Source organism: Tachypleus tridentatus, chromosome 8 (genome assembly GCF_004210375.1).
Source record: "Tachypleus tridentatus isolate NWPU-2018 chromosome 8, ASM421037v1, whole genome shotgun sequence".
Classification (NCBI taxonomy): Eukaryota; Metazoa; Arthropoda; class Merostomata; order Xiphosura; family Limulidae; genus Tachypleus; species Tachypleus tridentatus.
In genome coordinates this window covers 32,723,220-32,747,570 of record NC_134832.1, presented here as the reverse complement: position 1 = coordinate 32,747,570, position 24,351 = coordinate 32,723,220, and the positions used below count along the sequence as shown (strand labels likewise).

General features: G+C 33.7%; 1 long non-coding RNA gene across 1 annotated transcript in view; it reads right to left on the bottom strand.

The window, feature by feature from the left end:
• LOC143222118 (uncharacterized) overlaps positions 1 to 10,975 on the bottom strand; it is a 45,561-nt gene extending 34,586 nt beyond the window's left edge. Inside the window, exons 1-2 of the long non-coding RNA XR_013012037.1 lie at positions 10,932 to 10,975; positions 7,129 to 7,246 (exon numbers count right to left, since the gene is read on the bottom strand). This is a non-coding gene — a long non-coding RNA (uncharacterized LOC143222118). The remainder of the gene's footprint in view (positions 1 to 7,128; positions 7,247 to 10,931) is intronic.
• Between the last annotated feature and the right edge of the window lie 13,376 nt (positions 10,976 to 24,351).

Genomic DNA, 24,351 nt, shown 5'->3' with positions numbered 1-24,351 from the left:
TTTATCTTCTTGTGATTACATAAGTTTCATGAAAGCTTTTACAACACCGTTTGGTTGTTTGTTTTTAATTTTGCGCAAAATTACATGAGGACTGTCTGCGCTAACTGCTCCTGGTTTAACATTGTACGACTAGAGGGAAAGAAATTAGCCATCACCACCCACCGCCAAATATTGAGCTGCTCTTCTATCAAAAAATAGTAGGATTGACTATAACATATAACGTTCCTTGGCTGAAAGGGCGAGCATGTTTGGTGTGACGGGGATAGGAGTCCGAGACCCTCAAATTACAAGTATAGCACCCTAACCACATGGCCGTACTATGCCTATCATGCTTTTCGATCAAGTTGGGACATAAAGCTTGTTTATTTGCTTTTTTTTTGAAATAGTACCACAAAGCTACACAGGGTATTTGTGCACTAGCCTCTTATAATTCTGAACTGATAGACAAAAGGGCGATAGCTAGTCAACATCATTTCACAATCAACTCTTTGAATAATCCAACTAACTAGTAGGATTTCAACCACACCCTCATTTCTCGTCTGTAGACCCAAAGTGAAGATTGCATCTGAACGTAATGGGCCCTCAAATTTCATAATGTAGGTACTTGAATATTAAGGGCTTGATGCATTATTATCTTGCAAGAATCTTTGTTCTTAAAGATCAAACTACAACATTGGGTGTTTTAACTCTTAAAACAACTCACCTTTACCACGAAAACGTGTTGACACTAAAAATTTTTGATATAGTGTGTAACAGCTATTTCCTGTGCAAGGTATTTATAAAAGTAAATCATTAACATGTTTACACATGGAGAATTTAGAATTCTTAAGATGGAATATCAATCGTACTAAATATCATTTAAAAACAAAGAAATATAAATCGAGTTAAGGCGCCGGGATCATCTAGAAAGAGACTTGCAACAAGTCGTAACTCAACCATAGTGGCGCCCACGTGTTGTAGCAAAAATCAAGAATACTTTCCATATGAAAACGAAGCCAACAGAAAATGGATTCACTAAGGTAAGGTTTCCATTTACATCTCTATTTCAACCTTCACATACCTTAAACAGTTGGAAAATGAAATGGATATTCATGCTATTCCGTACGAGAACATACTGCCAGAGTCTTAAGATGTAACGCCTATAGATATCTATGCTATAACACTATTGAAAAGGGTGCTAAAAATTCTTGTCCTTGTACATTAGATGTATTATGGAAAGGAAGCAGATAAATGTCGTTTGTATTTGAAATAACATCATTACGACGAAGACTTTTGCAATGAAAACTATGCTTCGGCGCCAATATTAAACGGAGTATAAATGAATATGGCGACACAGACTGTAACGACGTGATGAGGCTCCAAGATAGTTTTAATACCATATTTAACTTCCTTACGTACACAAACATACACATATATACATACTAGTAGTTATGTTTCGTTTTGCAAGTGCTTGATACATAAATATAAGACTTTTAATCCTTATATTGTGTTTTGAAATATTAAGAAATCTAAACGTGTTCGTTTTGTGACACCAGGTTGTTAGGTGCGCTCGATTGGAAGTTGACGGTCGCAAGTTAGAATCACCGTCAAACAAAACGTGAGGGCATTATATTGTGACGATCAGTCCCATTGTTTCTTGGTAAAAGAGAAACTCAAGAGTTGGCGGCGAATAGTGATGACTAGCTAACTTCTCTCTAATCTTTCACTGCTAAATTAGGGACTGCCAGCGCAGATAGCCCTCGTGCGTAATCTTCAAAACAAACTAAACAGTTTTATTTAAAAATAATAAATATTATCCACGAAAGATTTTTTTTTACATTAAGAGGTAAATTGTGTAATTACAGGTTGAAAATATCCATATAATCATCAAAGTTACGTTCAAACGTATTAATGTAAATTAGGCAACTTCTTTATTCTCGTTCAGATTAACTGTGATGTCATCTTAGTTTGGATCAGTCCGAACTGATCTCGTGGTGCTTAAGATAGAGTTTTATTAAGCCTCTGGCTTTACTTTCTGTTTTCATAAATATAGTTTATTTTATGAAAAGTGCTTGGAATATTGTAATCCAATCGGAGTAAGCATTTTGCTTGCTTGAAACAAGTGAAGTACATACTGTTTATAAATAGAATATTGTAGGAAGCTCAATCATCTTAAGTTCTTCATCTATTTCTGTTTGGTTAAATGCGTTTCTACACGATAGGACATCTGCAATATGCTCAATTTTTCACTCTGTTAATTCAGGATCCCCTGAGCTATCGGGAGTGATTTTGTCATCCGTCTATCAAACCCCTGAATAATGAACACCAATTCTGTGCTGACATATTTCTGGTCACGTTTCACGTCTGGTGAATTGTCTTTGATGTGGTATAACTTCCGCTGTTCCATTTTGGATATTTTTGTTTGTTTACTTGTTGTTATTGTTGTTTTGTTTTGTTCTTGGAGCAAGGTATGGCCTGTCAGTGAAATCACAATTACATCTAATAGCCATACATTAGTTTAGAATATTTAGTAAATATTTACACTGAACAAGCAAAAATGAAATTAACCTAGTTCGGCTTAACAATTATGAAGAACACCTTGGAGGACCAATACACGAACGTAGCACTGAGAGAGATAGGGACAACATTTCGAAAGGTTTCCATCTCTTATCTTCAGGTCCATTTACTAGATGCAGTAGCTATACTAAACCTATATTGTGGGACAGAAGTGTATTTTTCGATCTACAAGGCTGAAGGTTCGATTCCCCTTAGTAGATACACGAGGTACCCCAGAGTGGGTTTGTTATAATAAAACACACATAGAGTGGAGCTATAAATTAAAACATATATTTGATTAAAACAGTAAATTACATAAATAGTTATTTTACTAAAACACATCAAACCGTTAAGACTTTACTATATTTTGGCATTTAATTTTCTATGTTTGACGGTTTTCCTATGCTGCCAACAAAAACTTTCGTTTCTATAGATTTTAACTGCGTCTTCTTAATAATAATAGAAAATATTTTCAGCATTATAAAAAAGTACTTTTTTTTTGAAAAACTGGTAATTCTCAAAAGGTGATTTTTTTTCAAACGTACCAGTCAACTTAGTTCAATCAGCGCGAAAAAACATAAAACATAAAAACGCGAGCCTGCTTCGAATGGCCTCATCTAAAGGGCATTACCCATTACCCTTAGTTCGTTCATAGAAACGTGTCACACTGTTATATTATGAATAATAAATCATAGCAAAGTGTTTTTTAGGCCAAAATAAACTGCACAGGTAAATGATTTTATAATTGTTCCTGTCAAAACAAAACAACAATTCGATGTCAAAGTATTAAATTAGTACTGGGTGTTTTTATTAAAATTAATTTTATGAAAATGGAAGTTACTATCAGTCTAACCATTTCTTCGTTAGCTTATATCAAACTCAGCAAAAAAAACCAAAAAACAATAAATTAGATTTTCGCTCAGCGACAACACACGAAGTAACATTGGGGAATATATGTGATACACACTCACTGGGTGGCGCTGTTGTTTAATTAGATTTGTCGACACAATTTTCTTCTGTGGTGAGTTTACCAAACTGGGCAACATAAGATCAAATTACGAAACATATACAAAATAATATAAATTATCAGACCTTCCTATTTTCATTTTGGGGCATATTAAATGTTGATTATGTTAGTTACCAAATCAGTATCGTTTATACTTGAAAATTTAGTTTGGTAGTACATTTTGTACATGGAATATAGAAGTTTCTTACTGAAAGGCGAGAGAGATATAGTGTTTAGCCGCGGTATAACGACTCTGAGTTTCTCTTGTGTGTTTTTTTTTGTTCAAGTACAAATGTTTAGCTCATATAGCTTCGTCATCTCTTGACCAATTTGAAATCGAATTACAGTTTTAGACTCAGAAGGTCAAATCCTTTCGATTAATATATTTGACCATGCCCAAGGTCTCATAGAGTGATTTACTTTTATCCTGGCTGAAATTATTTCAGTTTGTGAGTAGGCTGGTAAAGATCCTGATGAAAAATCAAATTATATCGGATATACGCCCACCCACGTTTGATATTGCCGGTGCACAACAATATAGTTAATAAAAAAGAAAATGAACTATAGTTTAATATATTCTAATCCAGCCGCAGCTATTGATGATTCCCTTTTGTTCTAGAACTTCTTTCTTCTTCCTTTTCTATATACTTATTAGTTGACCACTATTCCTTCATTTCTTGGCGGATTTACTTGAAACTAGACAGAATGATTTATACCTGGGCCCATTTTGCTCAGTCGGCTTTTTCATTTCTTTTTATTTAGGGATGTTTTCTATATAAAATTTTTATGGGTCACGAGTCAAAAAACAGGAAAATGTATATTTTGGGATCCTGTGCAGTTATATATATATACAACAATCACGATGAAAATTAGCATAAATATAAATTATCATGCGCCAAACAATTATAAACTATTTTTTTATTAATTGCTCGAACATATTTTAGACCTGTTTAAATGGGATTTGACGTAAAGATAGTTTTCTACAGATTCCGCACATTATGAAACAAAAAAGGTAAATGGTGTAGTGGTCTATTTTCAGGAATTATAGTAGGGCCAAAATACCACAAAAAACAATACTTTAAGTTTTTTGTGTTTTTTTACAATTACTCCATTGTATTTCGACCAAATAGGTCCCGGCATGACCAGGTGGTTAGGCACTCGTCTCGTAATCTTAGGTCGCGGGTTCGAATCCCCGTCACATCAAACATGCTTGCTCTTTCAGCCATGGGGGCGTTGTAATGTGACAGTCAATCTCACTATTCGTTAGTAAAAGAGTAACCCAAGAGTTGGCGGTGGGTGGTGATGACTAGCTGCCTTCCCTCTAGTCTTACACTGCAAAATTAGGGACGGCTAGCGCAGAAAGCCCTCGAGTAGCTTTGCGCGAAGTCCAAAACAAACAAACAAACAAAACAAATCATTTGTTTCTTAACTGTCCCAAGTAACCTACTTAAAATCAATGTATGTATCACACTTCGTGTTAACATACTGATTATTTCATTTCTGCAGTGCATTTTGGTGTATAGAAAACATTTTAATACCAAAAATAAACAGCCTTATAACAACAAAATGGTTTTATTCAATTGGACATATAACGTTTTGCTTTACAGCTTCTTCAAGAATCTTACAATAAAACACAAACCCTAACTGTACAAAGCTTCAAAATGTCAAGATTTAAACCAGTATCTGACAACCATATATGCGTATTCTCAAAACCTGACCGCCAGGCATGGCCAGATGGGTTAAGGCGTTCCAGTCGTAATCTGAGAGTCGCAGGTTCGAATTCCCGTCGCACCATACATGCTTGCTCTTTCAGCCGTGGGAGCATTATAACGTTACAGTCAATCCCACTATTCGTTGGTAGAAGAGTAGCCCAAGAGTTGGCGGTGGTTGGTGATAACTAGCTCTCTAGTCTTACACTGCTAAATTAGGGACGGCTAGCACAGATAGCCCTTGTGTAGCTTTGCGCGAAATTGAAACAAACAAACAAACAAACAGTATACCAAATTTTCATGCAGTGCATAAATACTTTAGTAAATGCCCCATAAATACACACACAAATGTATGGGGTATACCTATTTCTGGTCATTTTAAGGAAGTCAAAATTTTAAATAAACTCATCAGTTTAGGGATTTTTGTGAATTAGTTATTTCTGTTTCAAACAGATAGAGACAATTTTAGTTTTGTCTTTTGCTTAATTTTTCAGCGAGTAAAGTACAATTCAAGGTGTTCGTGAATTTTTTCCCGTGTATGTAAATCAACATTATATAATACGTAGTTTTTACTTTTATTTCTTTTTTACGATTTTTCTAGTGTCAAAATTGACCACGATGAGAGTGCGTGGCAGAGACAACGTTGTCTTCTACTTTTGTTGTAAAACTACATTGTCCATCGTGTTGACATAAACAAAAAGCAAATATACGCCATTCTTGAAATCCAAAAATGTTTTGGAACTGTTTAACTGTGTATACTTTGTAAGAATATTATCAGAATACATTAAATAAAGGCCAAGTGCAATTTATGTTGAATGTGGGTCGATATGTGGATAATATATTCTACGGTAAAAGAATAAACTTTGGCTAATATCGTTATATTATAAATAGTTGATTTAATGTTGTTCTTTATCTACCTAGTCAGACTTACGGCCTAATTTTCTTTTGAAATATATTCTAATTAAAGTATATAAAAGTACTAATTAGGAAAGCTGTCTTTCAGGTTTTGAAAGAAACTAAAATTCTAACCTCTGGTATTCATTCATTAGCGAATCAATATTTTCAACATATTAATGAAACGCTTCACATTTTACACTTAAACATGATATATATATATATATATATATCAGATAGTTGGCACTGCTATGGAATACTATTTACTACTGGTGCAAATTAAACCATAAGTCTTAATAGTAAGCTATAATATTATATTTAAATATCTTGCCCCAGAAGATGAAAGGCCCACCATTCGAAAGCGCTTGGGTTATAAGGTTTTTATCATTTTATATCAAGACTTTATGAATCTACGTAACATCATAAATAAACTATCTATATATCTTTGGACGAAATACTCGTGTTATTGTTAAATTGGTTTATTATCAGGCTAGCCTTAATAGATTATCCAAAGAACCGTTTAAAATGTTATTGGAATAAGCTACAAAACAGTCATACTTTGTGTTTAATCAGATAGAGGGTAATGATTTGGGACCTATATTAGCAGCCATATTGGTTAGACGGTTTGTCAGGTGCAATCCAGATCTTTTCACTACAGAATAAATATGGATAACACCTTTGTTGTCTTCAAACAGAAATAACAAAAATAACAATAAATTAAGTTATAAATATAAGTGACATTTACATTAGAACATAGGAAAGAATACAAACTATCATTGTTTAGATGTTATTAGTTGAAAATAATATCGGAACTTTTAAATGGGACACGCGTCATAAAACTATTGGCTAAACAAGATACGACATTCTTGTGTATAAACTGAGTTTCGACTTCTTTGACATGCAGTGCATTTATTGGTGACAACTTATTTACAAACATATGGAATTCAAATCATCTTATAGTAAAATGCCATCCAAATAACTTACCTCTGTTTCTCCACGTATAACTTATTTTTAAGAAACGCAAGTAACTGTTGAAACATGTTCAGATCCGGGTCTCAATTCTCCTTGGTTTCCGTAACATATATTTCAATGTGGTTTTGTGCTAAAACAATCAAACAAACAAAATTAAATAATCATGTTAAACTAACCGAAAACATAAAACACAAGAATAACGGAAAAGCGAAACAGACAAACAACTGAATAACTAGACGTACTTCCCCACGGTTCCCGAAAATGTTCTGTTTCAAGAGTAAATAGAACCAAAATTAAGAGCAACAAATATTTTTATTTCCTATTTTTAAGGTCATGTGTCATGATATGTTGTAGCTTACAGAGTGCATAATGTTTCTCTCGAATCATGGCATGTGCATGTTATATATCGTCACGATGGTACAAATTCTATCGTTAAACGTCCCTTTAGTATCTACTGACTGACAAGTCTACTGTATAGTGGTGTCCTTTGGCTCCCTTTCAGGAAAGTAATGATTCTCTGTGCCCTGTTGAAGATATATACACATTGTTCATTCAGCACGTATGTTGTTTTTGTTTTCTAAATAAAAATGTTTGGATTAATACGGTTCCTCGTCTGTGGTCACTAGGTCTTATAGCATATGAAGGACAGTTTATTATTTGAAAATCTGCGAACAAAATGATTAGTTGGCTTATAGTTTGTAGAAGGCATAAACGAAAAAGCAAAGTATTTAGAAAGACTCGCAAAACAACGTTAATGTGCAAGAAGAACTTTAGCTTTGAAAAAAAAGTAAAACGATTAGTTGAAAAACATAACACTTCAAATGTCTTGGAATTAAAATTTTGTTTGTTTGTTTTTCAATTTCGCACCAAACTACACGAGTACTATCCGCACCAGTTCTCCATAATTTAGTAGCGATAGATCGCTACCCACCGCCAACTCTTGGGATACTCTTTTACCAACGAATAGTAGGATTGACTATCACATTATAATGTCTCCACGGCTAAAAAAGCGATCATTTGCAAGTGTGACGGGGATTTGAGCCCACGACCCTTAGATTACGTGTCGAGCAACCCCTGACCACTTGGCCATGTCAGGCTTTGAATTAGGAAAAATCTAAAGACTGAATTAGAGTTTAAAACGAGTAAGAACCTCACGAGTACTTTACAGAACTCTTCTCCAATATTACAAGTTAAATCAAACAAAAACGTGTTAAAGCGATCGTGAAAGGTGCACTTAGAGTGATTCGTATTATATTCAGAAGGGTCTTTCCAGAACTGCAATCAAAATTTGGATTATTCTTGCGGAAAAGTTTAAAATAGTGTCCTTTTCTGAGAGTTTAATTACCTGTAATAATTTATTTCAAAAGTTTAAGAGTGTAGAACACTATAAGCAGCCTTTGTTAAAATATCTTACCTGTCAACATAATACAGGTGGTAGTAATCCTTAGTAAAATATCTTACCTGTCGTGATAATACAGGTGGTAGTGATCCTTAGTAAAATATCTTACCTGTCGTGATAATACAGTTGGTAGTGATCCTTTGTTAAAAAATCTTACCTGTCAAGATAATACAGGTGGTAGTGATCCTTAGTAAGATATCTTACCTGTCGTGATAATACAGGTGGTAGTGATCCTTAGTAAGATATCTTACCTGTCGTGATAATACAGGTGGTAGTGATCCTTAGTAAAATATCTTACCTGTCGTGATAATACAGGTGGTAGTGATCCTTAGTAAGATATCTTACCTGTCGTGATAATACAGGTGGTAGTGATCCTTAGTAAAATATCTTACCTGTCGTGATAATACAGGTGGTAGTGATCCTTAGTAAAATATCTTACCTGTCGTGATAATACAGGTGGTAGTGATCCTTAGTAAGATATCTTACCTGTCGTGATAATACAGGTGGTAGTGATCCTTAGTAAAATATCTTACCTGTCGTGATAATACAGGTGGTAGTGATCCTTAGTAAAATATCTTACCTGTTGTGATAATACAGGTGGTAGTGATCCTTTGTAAAATATCTTACCTGTCGTGATAATACAGGTGGTAGTGATCCTTTGTAAAATATCTTACCTGTCAAGATAATACAGGTGGTAGTGATCCTTTGTAAAATATATTACCTGTCAAGATAATATACGTGGTAGTGATCCTTAGTAAAATATCTTACCTGTCAACATAATACAGGTGATAGTGATTCTTGGTAAAATATCTTATCTTACCTGTCAAGATGATACAGGTGGTAGTGATCCTTTGTAAAATATCTTATCTTACCTGTCAAGATAATACAGGTGGTAGTGATCCTTTGTAAAATATCTTACCTGTCAAGATAATACAGGTGGTAGTGATCCTTTGTAAAATATATTACCTGTCAAGATAATATACGTGGTAGTGATCCTTAGTAAAATATCTTACCTGTCAACATAATACAGGTGATAGTGATTCTTGGTAAAATATCTTACCTTACCTGTCAACATAATACAGGTGATAGTGATTCTTGGTAAAATATCTTACCTGTCAAGATGATACAGGTGGTAGTGATCCTTAGTAAAATATCTTATCTTACCTGTCAACATAATACAGGTGATAGTGATTCTTGGTAAAATATCTTATCTTACCTGTCAACATAATACAGGTGATAGTGATTCTTGGTAAAATATCTTACCTGTCAAGATGATACAGGTTCTAGTGATCCTTGTTAAGATGTTTAATACCCATCTGTATGTCTTCAACCCAAATTGTTATGCTAAATTATTCGAAAACATGCGTACTTTTAAGTTGATTTTGTGGAATCATTATGAAAACAGAGCGTTGAAGCCAGTAATTACCAGTTACCCTATATTATCACACAGTAATTATTGGCCTATCGGTCTTGCATCAGTTGTGGGAAGAGTTTTGGAAAGTGTGATAAAAGTTTAGAATTTTATTGAATAGTCAACATTATTTTAATTGAAGGAAAACCTTGACTTACAAATCTTTTGAGTTTCTATGAGAAAGTTATTATTTATTGTTAAATAGGGAATATCTAGGTTTCCAAATAATTCACGCGCTGAAAAACTACCCTGTTGAATTCTTAAATGAAAACCGGCCATTCAGAGTATTGGTAACGGTATATTACGCTGGCATGTTAACTATATAGAAGCTTTATTTATCGAAATATGAATAAGAAAAGTCAAAACGTAGTGATTCAGATAGAATAGTTTGATTACTGTTCGCCTGTTATGATTTTAGTGACAGATGTGCAAGGGATCGTGAAACATTATAAGTATTGTGAGTGTTAGTATAATAACGAAACTTTTATTCATATGCAAAAACGGCTCGTTTGGGTTGAGAAAATATTTTACATAGAAGAGCGAACAACGTTTTGACCTTCTTCGTGAACCTGACGATGACCGAAGAAGGTCGAAACGTTGTTCGCTCTTCTATGTAAAATATTTTCTCAACCCAAACGAGCCGTTTTTGCATATAAATTTCTCAACAAGTGAGTTTCTCGACATCACTGAAAATTTTATTCATTTTATTTACTCTCAACTGCATATTTATGCAATTACTATTTAGTAACATTTTCCTATGTTCGTAATTTAGCCTGTTTTAAATCCTAGGTATTGTAAATATATTCTGAAACTTAAACATTAAAATATAATGAGACAGGGCAGATAGATATTATGTAGAGTAGTTTCGTTTATATATAGCCAGATGTAAAATGCAGAATTGGTTGTTAAACACATTGTAGGCCTAAAACGTTTCTATCACCGCCCATAGTACTGTAACTATCCCACTTATTTTTCTTAAAAGACGCAAATGCAGTTAAGCCTTACCTTTGAAAGGAGTGAGTTTGATAAATTATATCTCTGTATACTTCTCTATATCTAATGATAGTAGTTAAGGGTAGAAAGAATGAAGATAATCTGCTTTGTTTGTTCGTCAAAATGCTCAGCCTCGTTCTCGCAACGACCTTGACATACCATATAAGGAAAACCGTGTCTCGGTGAGTAGCGATATTATATCGCCAGATAGCTAAACCAAAGCAAGTCAAACACGGTTGTTAAATATGAAATAATAAATTCATTTTATTTTGCCTCTTTGCAATTTAGTAACGCTATTGTTACTGCGCCATGTAAAGGTTTTGTTCCATTATTTATTTGTAACCACCCGATAATTCGATGCGCTAAAGAAACAAAATGAAATAAATTTCTTTTTTTCAAAATGTAAGTACTTATTTTATCCGAAAATAGAACTTTAATTCTCAAGTTAGAAGTTCATCCTTTATTTTAGTATCAGATGTACCAATACACTCACTCTCTGCATAAGCCTTTAATACAGGGTATTGCTTTCTGTTTTAGTGCACAGGTAATCTAAAGTTTCAAATAGCATCAAGGCTGTTAACAATAACAGTTAAGAATGAGAAGACTAACCATTTATACTTTAGCAAATAACAAAGCAATAATCTGTTGTCATGGTAACCTGAGCTTCAGCCTTACCGCTCATAAAGAGCTTTGTAAGCGAAGTGGATCATTTTGCTTTAATTGTATTGCTTTACATCCAATTGGTATGCGTACTATAGCGTCTAAGTCTGAATACTTTTGTTTAATTCCAGAAATACGTTGTGCAAAAACATCGTTTTGTTAACATCAAGTTATAAAACAGCTAGAGGTGAATTCGACTCAATTCTACAAGGGAAATTACAGTCTGAAAACGACATAAGTGTTTATAGGTTTTAATGATTCATTTATAATTTACACTAGTGGAGTAATTTCTTTGTTAATCGAAGACAGTGCTCTTTAACGAGTAAATTTCATTAACAGAATTAAACAATTAAAAGAAGTAGTTAAAAATACATTCTGCGCTCTTATTAAATGGATTGATTTTGCAATGTTTCGACCTTAGGCCTACTTCAGACAAGGAACAAAATAAAGCTTACCAGGGTGAAGAATTTGTTGGAATTAAAACATAAGACACGCAAGCGCAGAAAGAGGCAAATCAATATACGTAATGTATCGTGTATGTATGTATATATATATATACACCAATAAATAAAATATTTGCTATCTATGTAGTTTTGATTCTGTTTTACTTCATCAAATAGTAACATAAATTAATTTATGTGCATGTATGTGGGTAACGCTTTGACATTTTTTCGAACTCAAGAAATATAACTCTTTAACATATGTACACAATACATAAATAATTGTTAAATATATAAATACATCTATTTCCATAAAACGATATACCATATTAAAATGTCATCATCGTAGTTTGAAGATTTCTCGATGTTGATTATTTGTCACGGTCAATGGTAATTTGTCTATTTGTTTTCACGGTTAAGGGATAACAGTTTGAGAAATAACTTGAAGTATTAACACTAATTTTCTTCTTTCGTACTTTTAAGTTTGTCAATGTCTCGTTTGATATTTCTTATTGTGTTTTAGTACATTGTTGATGACAATTATTTGCGTGAAGCAAAGTTTTATTGTTACTTCATTGATTTGTTAAGTGGTCTGATTAGTTGTTGATCACGTGTAAACTGAGAATAGCCACTGATTCTTTTAAATCAGTAGAAAGGGTTGAAGAAAAGTTGAAAGACACACCACTAGAAGTTGGTTTCACATATACTTCAAGACAAAAAAAAAACAACCTCAATTGTTTTCTACAGTAACCAAAATGTCTAGAAAATTAAGATGATTTCAAGCGTATGGAGTTTCAAGTCAAAACCTCATTTCATTGTTTTAAGCATTCAAATATGTATCAAAAATATTAAGTTCCTCTACTGAATGGTGCCAAACAATGAAAACATCAGGAATATATCGAACATAAAATTCTGTTTTTGTAGATACTTCTAAATGGAGTTAAGATTCCAGTTCATGGATAAACATCAAAGCAAAAGTGGGTGCCTCACTATTGTACATCCTTGATTATTTTTATAGAATTCTTTGCCAAAATGGAAGTGACTATTATTAATAACGGATTGTAGGCCACAAATAATGTTTTAAACGTGCATATATCATGTTTATTTTCAGTAAGTAATTTAGACAAAATTTTAATCCATTATTCTAGAGGAATATTACAGTATATGGCTTTAATGTCTAGACTGACAAATAAGGTATTGGTTTGAAAGCCACTAAGAAAAAAATTATCTGGCCCAAGCAGAAAGACATAAGAATCCTTGGGATAACAGGCCAAGCATTACCAGGTGGTTAAGAAACTCCATTCGTAATTTGAGGGTCGCTGGTTAGAATTCCCGTCACGCCAAACATGCTAGCCCTCTCAGCCACGGGGGCGTTATAATGTTACAATCAATTCCACTATTCGTTGATAAAAGAGTAGCCCAAGAGTTGGTGGTGGATAATTATGACTAGCTGTCTTCCTTCTAGTCTTACACTGTCAAATTAGAGACGGCTTGCGCAGATAGTCTTCGTGTAGCTTTGCGCAAAATTCAAAACAAGCCTTATTATACCATGGTATGAATCTTGATAACTATGAAGACATCTCAGAGCAGCGAGAATGATGAGAAATAATAATGAATAATAGATTTTTATCAATTTTTTTTTCACCAGTCCGTTTAAAATGGCTTTGGTTTGTGTCTAAGTTTCCTCAGTTCGGTCATGGACGAGTTTAACAAAAGCAAATGTTACCTTCAATTTTTCTTTGACAAGATTAGTCTAATCGCTCTTGTTCATTGTAACAAATCTATTAGTTTTGTCAAATGGTTTAATGATGAGGCTAAAGTATTTGTTTTAATATCTTTATAGCAACTCTTTCGTTTTTGTTATAATATTATAATAATATCTACAACGTGTTTTTTTCTAGAAAGTCTTTCTTCAGACAAATTAATTTCCATTTCGTCTTCTTAGATAAACCACAGGTTGCTTTTGTGGAGAAATGTTGAATAAGACAGTCTAGCTTTAATATATTTTTGTCCATCTGTATATATTCACCACCATCGACACTTTGCTAATTTACATTCACTTGTTCCTTTATTTTACTTGTTTAATTTTTACTGGTTAACATGACTCCACCTAACATTGGTAATCAACGTTTCGGTACACTTTTCAGCTTTAATGAGTGTATAGTCAGTTCCAGAATGCTGCAAAGTAAAAATTAGGCCTCTTCAAGATTAAATCCAATGTTTCGCTACAAAGTTTTTCAACCATTAAAATATTTACTCTTGCATCAAAAGGATGTCGAATTAAAACCGTCTCCTTCGTGAAAGCTATTTAGCTTATACCTACTAAAGATAGATGACTTAACTGGATCGATATTTAAATAAAATGGATCAGTCAGTCCTCGTTAATTTCAAAGTAGTTTTGAAACTTCAAAACACTGAAATCCAATTTTCACTTGAAACTTCGCACGCTCGAAATCGTTTTAATTTTCCAGACGTTTTGATTACTGTAGAACACAATGGAGTTTTTTTTCTCATTAACTATGCTTCATAGTGGTGTGTCTTTCAACTTTTCTTCAGCTTTAGCCCCTTTTACTGATTTAAAAGAATCAGTGGCTATTCTCAGTTTACACGTGATCAAACTCCACACAGACCACTCAACAAATCAACGAAGTAACCATAAAAATTTCTTCATGCTAATAGTTGTCCTCAAAGATCTACTAAAGTACATTGAAAAAACCTAAAAATATGAAAGAAGAAAATTCGTATTAGTATTTCTAACTATTTCTCTATTTGTTAGCCATAAAGCTACAATAAAATAGGCAAACCTGGGAAGAAGTTAGAAGAATTATCAACAGTATCACCACTAGAACCTCAACAACGACCAGGACGTAATAAAAATAGTAAAGTATGTAATTCGAGTTTTAAAAAACTCGTGTACTGATAAAAATTATGTATACGAGATTCAGTGTAACATCTGTAAATTTTCGCACATATTGGAAAAATGTATTGTTCTGTTTTACGAAAGAATTTTGAATACCTTAGAAATTTTTCACACAGGATCTGTAACACACCTTTGGTCTCACACTTCGTGTCAGTTCATGAAGGTAAGCAAGTGCAAAATATCACTTTAAAAGCAGAGATCTTATAATCAGCAAAGAGTGAAACTGGTGGAGGAACAGCTAAGAGCATTTCTATTGACATGCAGAAACCAAGGCTAAACATATAACAGAAACCATGGCTTCAAACTATGACTAATATTTTGATATGAATAGTATATTATATAAATTATATTACGTTTAGAAGTGGGGGTACATACTAATATATTCGTGCTCTATATATACAATATATATATATATATACTTTTATTTTACACTTAGCTAACAGTGTTTTAGTTATTTTTACTTATATTTTGATATGTATTATCGTCCCGTTCTTCTCAATCTCGTGTTTATGTTCTAATATCAATTGATTCAACGGTGTTTTGTTCTTTGCCTGAAGTAAGCCTAACGATGAATCGTTGCAAAGTAAATCCGTTTAATAAGAATGTAGAAAGGATTCTGAATTACTTACCTTATTGTTGAAGTGTACTAGTGAAGTCCAAATTTAACATTTTAAAGAAATAACATACATGAATAAAACCATAGTAACGTTATTAATATGATAAAATTTGTTCCGTTTACTCTATGTGTTTTTTTTTCACTAATTACCATAAGCGGCATTGTGTTCTTATATTATTAATGCATTATAAAGTTAAATAAATTAATTCTTACGTTCTAAGTGTGAAAATGAAAAGGTGGATTTTGATAAGAGCCCAAAATGGCTCTCATCTGGTTGTGATGAAAATTTGCAGAAATAATAACAAATAGCTTACAACATTTCCTATGTTTATTAAGTCATAATTCCCAAGATGGTAGCCACTAAGGTGTATGAACTCAACTACGGGTCAGGCACCTGCAATCCGAATTACACAATGAACAATCAGGTACTGATTTATATACAAAAATAACTGTGGTTTTGTTTTAATACGCCTAAAATTTAATTAATTAATAAAATGACGATAGAAAGAGAAAATCAAATAATTGTTCTGTATTGCAATTGTCCATCCAACGGTATATGTTGTCTGCATATAACACAATATCCATTAGTTGTCCAATGGCTAGCATATCGAACTATGGCTCTGTAGGTTCCGTGTTCCAATCTCGTTATCACTATGAATAATAGAAATCTCACTCCAAATTTTGGGATCGTGGCACGTTATAAGAGTGACTGTCAAATCTCATTGTTTGTTTGCAGTTGCCTAATAGTAGGTGATGATTGCAATTAAATAACTATCTTCTCTTTCGTCTATCTGTTGAAAATAAGGGTCGGTTAGGGCAGATAACCGTTTAGCAGGTTTGGGCAAATATTAACCGACAGAAACATGAACCCTTCTTGTAATCATCCCAGCGTTCGATTGAATGTATGATATTTTAATCACTGTCATCATTGGTGGTGGAAGCCTTGACAAACCAAATATGTTCCTTGCTCCTGAGTGATTCTAACAATACCAGATAAATTTCAGTGGGCCATTTAATACTATGTTAGATTAATAGAGCCTCGATTATGTGTGCTATGACAGGAATTTGATCTATGGCACATTATTGCCATGCTTGTGAAGCTCTGACACTTATGTGTTAGAGGTCTAGAGAGTTTTCTCTAAAGATCCCGATTATATCAATTTAAGCTGACAGATCCCTACAGTTAAGTAACAGCATCTTCGAAAAGTGTATAGAGTTAACACACAATCATACAGGATAACGAACCTCTCTGTTTTATCACTTCCTGCTGCTCATCAGAGAGTCGGTATCTTTCTGAGAAATTATTTCACCTAGATCCATGGATGCGCTTGTTGGTGGAATGCACTGCTCAACGGGCCAGACAATCTTTATATAATTTCAAATATTATTGATCCAGGAACTACTTCATTCAAAGCTCTCAATTTTATAAACTTCGCATTCCCATACTCGAGAACTAACATGTCCCTGTTCATCATCCTGAGACGGTTTGGTTATTCTATTGGATGTTCCCTTTGTCCCTTTTCTAATATAAATATATATATACAACCTATCATTATAATTCTAAAACTCATACTGTGTGGGAATTCTATGTCTCACGGAAACATTGATCAACAAGAAATATATTTTTCTTTTGATGCAATGCGTGTCTGTATAGGTTGTTATTTTTTGGTACAAAGGCATCATTGTTTTTACCGAGAGAAGGACGTTGTCCCAGAAACGTTGCAACTTAATAAATCTGTTCTTCTGTAGTTCATGTGATATTGTAATTATCATCATAACTCAAAGATGTTAATATGGTTACCATTAGACAAGTAATATGGTTATCAATAGACTATTAACATGGTCATCATTAGACTATTAATATGGTTGTTATTAGACTGTTAATATTGTTATAATTAAACTATTAATATGGTAATCATTAGACTATTAATATGGTTGTCATTAGACTGTTAATGTGGTTATCATTAGATATTAATACGGTTATCATTAGAGTATTAATATGGTTGTCGTTAGACTATTAATATGGTTGTGATTAGACTGTTAATATGGTTATCATTAGACTATTAATATGGTGGTTATCATTAGACTATTAATATGGTTGTCATCAAACTATTAATACGGTTAACATAAGACAAGTAATATGGTTATCATAAGACTATTGATATGGTTGTCATTAGACTGTTAATATGGTTATCATTAGACTATTAATACTGTTATTATTAGGTTGTTAATATGGTTATCATTAGACTAGTAATATGGTTGTCATTTGACTATTAATATGGTTAACATTAGTGACGTCACATTATCTCTTTATATTCACCACCCACCGCCAACTCTTGGGATACTTTTCACCAAAGAATCGTGCGATTGACCATCACATTATAACGCCCCCATTGGTGAGAGAGCGAGCACGTTTGGTGCGACAGGGATTCCAATCCGCGACCCTCGGATTACGAGTCGAGTGCCTTGACCATCTGGGATGGGCAGGCATGACCAAGAGTAGCCCAAGAGTTAGCGGTGGGCGTTGATGACTAGCTTTCTTCCCTCTAGTCTTACACTACTAAACTAGGCACTAGCCCTCGTGTAGTTTTGCGTGAAATTCAAAAGAAACAAACAAATACAGAAAGAAAAATGGTTATCGACCCACTAGATGGAAAGTGGATCTAATCAGGAACAGTAATATCATGGTTAAAACTGACATAATTATTAAAATTTGGACATAATAAATCAACAATGACTTCTTGCTCATCAAAGATGGTGCCAAGTTTTAAATAATTGAAAAACATTGTTTAGAACACTACTTGGAGGAAATATAACAAATTGTAATAAAAAAATAAAGTATATTAGTAACATTATATAATAACATAGAGATTTAAAATATACATTCCAAACAAATATCAATATTATAGCAGTAATAGTTGATTTGAGTACGCTTTGACTCTCCAAACTTCTGGTTCTTCAATGAATAATAACAGACACTTCCTTATAAAAGTCCCTCGCTGGTACAGCGATAAGTCTACGGATTCACAACGCTAAAGCCAGGGGTTCTATTCCCCTTGGTGGACTGGACAGATAGCCCCATGTGGCTTTTCATTAACAAAACGCGCAACACGGTTTTAAAACTGGTTCCTGGCCAGAAGAGATTGATGACCAAATTCTTTATTCGCTTATAAATATGTCACAAAAGGATGTTCATAGATACGCATAGTTTTGAAATTACCACTAACACTATTCTCATCCCTTTCTCGGTAAAAAGGTCAGTATTTTAAATAGTGAAGTTGAAAAGTAAGGAGCAGTTACACTTGAATTAGTTTACATATTTTTTACCTGTTCTCTTTTCCATAACGACAGCGCATCTTTCATCAATATTTTTCTGGTATCTGTAACTCTTCCAGTTAGGATAAATGCTTATGAACATACAATAATATCATATAGAACTTGAATCTGTACTGAAAGAAACGTTATTACAAAGGTAAAGCGTTTCAAAAGAATCGTGTCGTCATCAGTTTGTAGAAACGTAGCATATTTGTAATAAAGTTTATTTTAATACCTTTTTTTTCTAAAAAGTGGATTCATACAGGACAAGTCAGTCAAAAACCTTTAAAGTAGGTATTTTATCCTTAACATGCAGGACTAGTCAAAATATTTAGAGGCGTCACCTTCTCCTTATAATACAAGACTACTCAAACCCCTTTCAAATCGTCAATTTCTCTTTATCGTGCAGTACTAGTCAAAATATTTAAATTACTCACTTTCTTCTTATAACACAGGACTAGTCAAAAACCTTTAAAGTCGTACTTTCTCTTTATCGTACAGTACTAGTCAAAATATTTAAATTAGTCACTTTCTTCTTACAACACAGGACTAGTCAAAAACTTTTAAAGTCATCACTTTCTTTTTATCGTACAGTACTAGTCAAAAACTTCTAAAGTCATCACTTTCTTTTTATCGTACAGTACTAGTCAAAATATTTAAATTAGTCACTTTCTTCTGATAACACAGGACTTGTCAAAAACCTTTAAAGTCGTCACTTTCTTCTTATAACACAGGACTAGTTAAAAACCTTTAAAGTAGTCACTTTCTCTTTATCATACAGGACTGGTAAAAAAATCTTTAAATTCATCACTTTCTCCTCTTACGTTTCGCTTGTTTTGAGTCTTTCGCAGAGCTACACGAGGGCTATCTGCGATAACTCTCTATATTTTAGCACTGATAGACGAGAAAAAAAAATTTAGTTAAAACCACCCACTGCCAATTCTTGAGCAATTATTTTACCAACAAATAATGGAATTGACTGTCACAATATAACGACCTAATGGTTGAAAGGACAAGAACATGGTGATTCGAATCACAGATTGTGAGTTGAGCTTCCTCTCCACTTTACATGCTAGGCCTGTGATAGAAGTAACAATTGCTCTCAGGAATAATATGTTGTAATTAGTAAGAAACCTTACTCTATCGTATGCTCCAAATATGTGGTCGATGTGAACATTAGCTCTTTTGTCTTTGGTCAAATTACATAAAATCTCAATTTAACCTTTCAGACATATTTGATGTCTTAATGAATTGTGCAACCGCACAAATTACGTTATGATCATATTACAAAAGATCTGTAGTGGCTAATTTTCATGGCATACTTTACGAGCTAGGTTTAAGATTCTTAATATTCAATTAGCAGAGCGTCATATTATCAAATAATTATGTAACCAGGTTTCTCACCAGATCCTAAGCAAAAAGTAGAAGGAAATCCAAGTGAATCGAGTCAAAGATATATGGAAAGTATCTAAACAGAAAACAAATGAAGATCTTATTCAAAGGTTTGTTTTACTAGTTTCATTTCAGATACTCTAATCAATTTTAAATAAATATATTCTATTTTTACTCATAATCAATAATATAAAATCGTGTTGAAATACCTCATTACAGTCAGTCGGGTCTCAGTACTTATCATCCATATGATAATTGAACAATAAAAATAATTCTATCTCGGTGAAGATGACATAATTGTTTTAATGATTCACATTTCTAGCAGATTTTAGAGTTTACTAGTCCAGTATACCCACATTATAAATAAGACAATGAGGCTTAAGTGATTCGAATGATAAGTTATAGCTGGTAGATTCGACTTTGTTTATCATAGCCAGGTGGTTCAGGCGCTCGACTTATAATCGGACGATTGCGGGTTTGAATCCTTCTTCCTCCAAAGATGCTCGCTCTTTCAGCCGTGGGGACTTTATAATGTGGCGGTCAGTGGTGGCTAGTGATAACTCGCTGCTTTTCCTCTTGTCTTACACTGCTAATAAAAGAACGACTAGCACAGACAGCTCTGGAGCTGGTGTAGCTTGGCGCAAAATTAAAACAATTAAACAATCTATGTGTCAGTTGTCCGAGTGATTTCAACCGATTTTTGAAGAAGAAAAAGTGAATTCGATCTGATAATTTTTTAAATTTTAATCACTAGTTCATTTTTAGTATAATATGAACTAAGCTCTGCGATATCTATTATTATATTTTTGCTCAATATAAAATAAAATTGAGTTCCTACAAATGCTGCTCTTCCCATTAGAGGACTGTATCGTAACGGTTCAGACTCGAGAGATTTCACTACTTAATAGCATTTTAAAATCAAAATAGAACAGTATGTAATCGTAATGTTAGAAAAACATGAACGATCCAGAAAACAATATCACATAAATATATCATACCCTCTAACCCGAGTGCTTACGGAAGATGTACTTTTTCATTCAGGGTCCCTGAAGAAAAATAAGTCCGCGTTTCGAAAGATTTGTATGTTTGTTTGTTTTTTAATATCGCGCAAAGCTACACCAGCTCCAGAGCTGTCTGTGCTAGTCGTCCTTAATTTAGCAGTGTAAGACAAGAGAAGAAAGCATAGCTGAAAGGGCAAGCCTGTTTGGTTCAGATGACGAGTCACACGCCTTAACCCAGGTGGCCATACCCTTTCGATATACCCTTTCAAAACAGTCCTGCATAGCCGGGTTGTTAAGGCACTCGATTCGTATTTCGAGGGTCACGGGTTCGCATCCCCATCGCGCCAAACATGCTCGCCCTTTCAGCCGTGGGGGCATTATAATGTGACAGTCAATCCCACTATTCGTTGGTAAAAGAGTAGCCCAAGAGTTGGCGGTGGGTGGTGATGACTAGCTGCCTTCCCTCTAGTCTTACACTGCTAAAATAGGGACTGCTAGCACAGATAGCCCTCGAGTAGCTTTTTAATGCATGTTAAAACACGAGTAACAGCCTAAAAAATAAAACGTTTGATAACGTTGCTCCAAATTGCATTGTTATCTGTGAGCTGTTTTGTCATTACAACTTAAAATATATATTATGCATCGATTAGTTTTCCATATTTCATATTTTAGTTAAGTTTTTATGATAGAATTAACAATTAATCCTCTGCTATTTTTCTATACTTTTTTTCACTATACTTTATAACAAATCTACCAGAAACATGTGCAGAAATCATTCACAATGGTCATGTTAGTGTTTCAATAATGATTATTTAAATATTAGAAAAAATGTTCATTATTATTTTACATGTAACATGAAATATGTTCATTTAATTTTAACCTCTAATGATTGCAATACTGACTTATACAGTGAAATATCTACGAAAGTCCCGTCATTTTAGTTTAAATAAACCCTGAATATCATCTTCTTGGCAACATATGAATATAGAACTACCATGTTCTTAACGTATCTTTAATTTTCAGGGCACGTAATCAATAATTATGCTTTTGGAGCCTTGTATGTGTTTATATGGGAAGGACGTGACAATACGTTGTTTTTGTTGTATATAATGTTTTAGAAAAATGAAATATGTTGTTTTATGTTATTGTTTTCGCTACATCATTGTTATATTTCTTATGTTTCTACGTCTCGCAGGGCGAATTGTCCCATGGACGTGTTCGGGTTCCAAAATCGTTTCAACATATCGTGTCCAATCCTCCGTATAATTCTAATCTTATATATCAACTTTACATAGAATTCTAGTCATCACAAATAGTACTGTACCACTACTTTACCATTGCTGACTTAGACGTATTAAGTGTGTGAAAACTTTACGCAGGTAACATGACTAAACTTATTTGAAAATACTATTGTTATTTTCTTTCTGCAAACTTAAAAGCTGATCCTTATACACTCTGGTCATTACAGGAAATCAAACCCCCGAGTTAAGTATTGTAGGTTTGCAACTTACCCGCGAGGGAACTTCATTTCAGATTTAGAACTGGTTTGTTTTGAATATTGCGCAAAGCTACACGAGGGCTATCTACGCTAGCTGTCCCTAATTTAGCAGTGTAAGACTAGAGGGAAGACAGCTAGTCATCACCACCCACCGCCAACTCCTGGGCCACTCTTTTTTACCAATGAATATTGAGATTGACGGGTAACATTATAACGCCCCTGTGGTTGAAAGGACGATCATGTTTGGTGGGACACGGATTGGAACCCATGACCCTTAAAACTGCGAATCGAGTGCTCTCATCACCTGGCCATGCTGGAACTCTCAGAGTCCAAATAAAATTTATCTCAAATGTGTTTTATTTATTAATTTTCTCTGCGTTGGTTTTGTTTCTTGAGAAACTTCTTAGACTGAGCCGATTTAAAAAGTCTAAAATATTTCATTAGTCGTAAAAATGTGTTCAAAACAGCTGTGTCTAATGGCAACTCTGAAACACGATTTCATAACAAGATAGCGAATTATCGAAAAATAAAATAATGGAAATACAAAACTCGATCACTGAAATGATGAGATAATTTAAAGAATTTCAAAGCTTCGATATTCTCGGTGGTATTTTCTGCTGTTTTGTTCCACGTTTTTCGTTGCGTCTTGTAGAACGGCTCGGAATGTTTTGTTGTTTTCAAGTGCAAACTTTTAGCTCATAACTTCATCGTCTCTGGATAGATTTGAGGTCCAATTTGGACTCGGGAGATCAAATCCAATATCTCATATATTATTATACATTAATCCAGCTTTGAATAATTGCAACTTCACGGTTCCCCGTTACACCAAACACCATATTAACGAAACGCGTACAAATACGTATCACAATTTTTAAAAAAAATGTGTGAATAGACGTTTATTAAAAATGCCACTTACTATTTGTGTTTAGAATGTAGCCTGTAGATGATTTCATTTTTATCCCTTATGCTTATCAGATAGATTTAATGAATCTATTAATATTCACATAACGTTGAAGATTAAAGTAAACTTTATTCTAAAGAAAACACAAGAGAAATATTGCGCGTGTCATTCCTTTGTTTCTTTTGAACATCATTGTGACGTTTCCCTTTTGTGGCACGAGGCATGCCCGTAGACTTATAGTGCTATAAATCGTGTTTCGATATCTTTGGTGGGGAGAGCACAGGCCTCCCTTTATGTAGCTTTGTGCTTAATAACAAACAACAAGTGTCACGTAATAACATACGTGCAGCATATAAATTGAAAGAAACCGTGTTTTTCTTCTTGTTTTTGTTTTTGAAGCTAGTTATATTTTCACAAAATGTGGTTAGAAACGTGCAGGAGAAAGATAGCAACAGGATTGTAACCAACCACAAATGACAACTGCAATGGACTTATATACGACTGATGGCTTGTGGAGATACTCTCTCATGTTAATAAACTGCAGAATATCCTACATAAACTACAATCAACTCGGTAAATCACGTGCTGTGACAAGAAATGTTTAAGGGAAAGTTTAATTAATCACTGAACATATTGGCTACAAATTTTTTTCACCTCTGTACTTGAAAACATTCATTTCGTTTTACCCT